A 4,506-nucleotide genomic window follows, 5' to 3' on the forward strand; every position below is an offset into this window, starting at 1 on the left:
GCAATAAGGGGCTGCCTTTGTTACCCTACTTCTGTAAGGGTGTGTCCAAATTAGAGCTCTGATGTCATTGCTGTCCTGGTCGTGATCTTCCCACATTTCCCACTTGTATGCACTTCCAGCCATTGCAAACTTTTTTGCTCAATGTGTAGTATGCCTTCTCCAGTAAATTAGTGGGAGAAACCTGGTACAGAGGAACTTAAGGCTCAGTCAGACTGGTCATGTATTTCAGTCTGTCTTCAAGCTATCGACTGTAGACTCGATTTGCCTCAGGGCTCTGCACAGAATGTTGAACAGGTTTAACCATTCAACTTCCACTCTGCATTGTTGGAAACTGCCTCCCCTCTGCTCTGGTAATAGCATTTTGAGAAAGAAAAGGTGTTTTCTCCTTTTAAATGCCAATAGCGTTTATTTTAAATGCCAGTGATTTCAAATAGCTGATTATTTTAAATACCAATAGGGTGGTTTGAAATAGCAAAGACGAGCGGAGGTTAAAGGGTTAAACCCTCTTCTTTTGTGCATGGCTCCAAGGCACACTGAGGCTGTGCTAAGGTTGCCATTTCCATTGCAAAGAAAAGAGTTAGGTGTGTGGTCTTCATGCCTACACTAACCAGGGGGTCATGATGCAAATTCATCATTTTAGAATAAAACAGATGGGGAGGGCAATCCAATCTTTTATTTTGTATCAGTTTAGCTGCTGTAGTGCGCACACACCGCTTTGAATCCTGGTGAAACTACAGAATATTCTCTCAGGTTAAACCGTGCCAATCTAAGCGGAGTTTACCTTCTTCTAAGGTAGTTCACTCCAATGGGCTTAGAAGGGTGTGATGTAGCTTAGGATGACCACTGCAAAGGTGGTGATAGGGAAAGGAGGCTATACAAGTTGGGAAGCAGACTTGAATCCAGAGCAGTTGTAGAAAAGCATCTATCTCCTTTAACAAAATACAACATCCGAGTACAAACGTGTGCCAATTGTTACCATGGGGGAGGAATGGATCTCAGGATATGACGTAGCTTTTGCCAATGCTTCATGGTCCAGTTATCGATTGAGCCTGGCGTACCCCTTGCAGCAAAATAAAGGGTTTGGGTCAGGGTGGCAAGGGAGGTCAGAGGGGTTATATGATTTCAGAGCCAAAGCAAGGGTGGTCCCTGGGCTGCGAACCTCCAGGTGGGAACACGTGAGATGCATGGATGGCTTTTGGGGGCGAGGGAAAACCTCCATGCAGATAAATCTCAAAATTCAATACAGAAATTAGTTATTGTATTATATAAATAATTCAAAAAACATTCACAGAAAACTACAATCGGGGAACTGAATCATAGTTCACGAGTCGTAGAACAGAGAGTCCAGTTCCAAAATCCAAATAAATATGTCCTCCTAAAATAATCCAAGTTGAAGTTCTCATAGGTGGGTATCCTCTGTTCACAAAGACATAGTGCAGATATTCATCAAAACAGATCAAACACTATGTCTTTGTGAAGAGAGGATACCCATCTATGAGAAGTTCAGCTTGGATTATTTGGGGACTTACCTAGATGGACTTTGGAACTGGGCTCTCTGCTCTACAATTCATGAAGCATGATTCAGTTCCCTGTTTGCACAATTATTTCATATGAATGTATTGATTGTAGTTTCCTAGGAATGGTTTTTGAATTATTTATTTAATACAATAAGTAATTTCCATATTGAATTTTGAAGTTTATCTGCATGAAGGTTTTCCCTTTTCCCCCTCTAACCTCCCAGTGGGGCCTGGAGGTCTCCTGGAATTAGAACTGATCTTCAGGAAACAGAGATCAGATCCCCTGGAGAAAATAGCTACTTTGGAGGGTGAATTCTTTACCTGCTGAGGTCCCTCCCTCCTCTAAACCTTCCCTCCCCAGGCTCCACCCCCAAAATTGCAAGGTGTCTCCCAACCAAGAGAGGGCAGCCTTAGTGGACCCTTTTTTAAAAAGCATATCTGGGTGAGAGTTTCTAGCCCCTCCCCCTTTGCATGGTATTCTGGTTTTCCTGATTCTTGGGAATGATTAATGTGAGCCCACTTTTGTGCAGCTGCAATCCTTCCTTTTCAGCCCAAAGCGGGTGGGTACATTCCCTTCTGTCACCAAAGCACTCGCCCACCTTGCGACCACTTCATTCTCCTGCATTTGAAGACCAGGCCATGTATGGTGCTCAAAGAAATGAGGGGCGGCAATCTACAGCACCTTCTGCACTCGTCTCTCTTGCTGCTAAGTTCACATTTTTACTAGCCCCTCCTCTACTTTTTTTTTTGCCTACAGACTGTGGCTCCTTCTCTAACCAGGCCTTGGTCCTTTTGTAGGAGAGATGTAACCAGCCCTGCCTGCGGTGTCCTCTGCTTCCTTTTTATTATTACCTTCCCTCTTTCTTTTGGTCTAGCCAGTCCTGTTGGAACTTAAGCCATGGAAACTTCTTTTGTAAGCAAGAGGAAAGAAAAAATCTATATATCTAGCAAATGATTCTAGATTTGTTGGTGTCGTGTTGTTATCAAGTTCTGAAATGCAGTCCCTTCCGCCTCACACTCCTTGAAGCGAGAAGGGAAGTGTTGTTTTCCCCCACCCCTCTATGTAGTAAGATTTTGGAATAGGCGGATGTCTGAAGAGGAGCTCCATAGAAAGAAGAAGATATTGGATTTATATCCCGCCCTGTACTCTGAATCTCAGAGTCCTAGAGTAGCTTAAATCTCCTTTACCTTCCTTCCCTATAGCAGACACCCTGTGAGGTAGGTGTGGCTGAGGGAGTTATCACAGCAGCTGCCCTTTCAAGGACAACTCCTTCGAGAGCCATGGCTAACGCAAGGCCATTCCAGCAGCTGCAAGTGGAAGAGTGGGGAATCAAACCCGGTTCTCCCAGATAAGAGTCCGCACAACTAACCACTACACCAAACTGGCTCTCAGAACGAACCCCAGAACTAACTACTATGAGGTTGGATGTGACTCAGGGACAGAGAGATGCAGAAGGGCCCAGGTTCAAACCCCGACACATCTCTAGTGAAAAGGAGCAGGTAACAGGTGAGGAGCAGTGCCTCTCCATGAGATGAAGGAGAGCTGCTGGCAGTCAGAGAAGGCAATAGCACCTTTCATAAAACAAGTCCTGTATCAGTACAAGGCAGTTTCATGTGCTCACGACCTTCTCCAAGCCAGCCAATAGGGCAGTGGGGGCTTCAAGAGCTACACAATATGTGTGAAAGAGCCACATGTGGCTCCCGAGCCACAGCTTGGCCCGTTCTAAATGAAGCAACGCTCAACTTTAGATCATCTGTCCAACTCTGCGGCTTCCTGACCAAACCCCACCCCTCTTGTGTTTGCCATTCCTTTTAAGCATCCCAAGCAATGCAATTAGCACTATGAGCTGGAAGACCAGTGGAAAAGACCACACAAAGCCCTTCAGTGCTCTTTAAGGGTGTTTAATTGTCAAGTGAGAGGCTGGGCAGAATGGGGTTGTGGCCGATGCTTCAATAACTGCTTAAATACAGTAGAAGAAGAAGAAGAAGAAATTGGATTTATATCCTGCCCTCCACTCCGAAGAGTCTCAGAGCGGCTCACAATCTCCTTTACCTTCCTCCCCCACAACAGACACCCTGTGAGGTGGGTGGGGCTGGAGAGGGCTCTGACAGCAGCTGCCCTTTCAAGGACAACCTCTGCCAGAGCTATGGCTAACCCAAGGCCATTCGTGCAGGTGGAGGAGTGGGGAATCAAACCCGGTTCTCCCAGATAAGAGTCCGCACACGTAACCACTACACCAAACTGGCTCTCCGCTGTGGGGAGGGGGAGCCCAAATAATCACTAGGCTACAAGTCTTTCTATGGGAATAATCAGAGACACTTGACCTACCTGTAACGCCCTTTATTATCAGGCTGGCTTACAGAGCGATGGGCAAACCTGGCTTAGGAGAGCAGCCACCACCCAACCAGGAACTCTCCTTCCTGCTTGCTAGGGTTGCCAATCCCCAGGTGGGGGCAGGGGATCCCCCAGTTTGGAGGCCCTCCCCCCACTTTAGGGTCATCAGAAAGGGGGGGAGGGAGGAAATGTCCGCTGGGCACTCCATTATTCCCTATGGAGACCGATTCCCATAAAATATAATTGAGAATTGATCTGCAGGTATCTGGGTCTTGGGGGGCTGTTATTTGAGGCAGGGGCACCAAATTTTCAGCATAGCATCCAAGGCCTCTCTTCAAAACGCCCTCCAAGTTTTTAAAAGATTGGACCAGGGGGTCCAATTCTATGAGCTCCCAAAGAAGGTGCCCCTATCCTCCATTATTTCCAACTCAGGGGAGGCATTTCAAAGGTGTGCGGTCCCTTTAGATGTGATGGCCAGAACTCCCCTTGGAGTTCAATTCTGCTTGTCACAACCTTGCTCCTGGCTCCACCCCCAAATTTCTTGAAGTGGACTTGGCAGCCCAACTGCTCGCGTCAATGTGCCTGTTGGCAAACGTAGAGCTTGACAAACTTAGAGCATATCCTTAGAGCGTGACAGCAGAAGCCCCTCCTCTC

This window comes from Heteronotia binoei, chromosome 15, assembly GCF_032191835.1.
Source record: "Heteronotia binoei isolate CCM8104 ecotype False Entrance Well chromosome 15, APGP_CSIRO_Hbin_v1, whole genome shotgun sequence".
Lineage (NCBI taxonomy): Eukaryota > Metazoa > Chordata > Lepidosauria > Squamata > Gekkonidae > Heteronotia > Heteronotia binoei.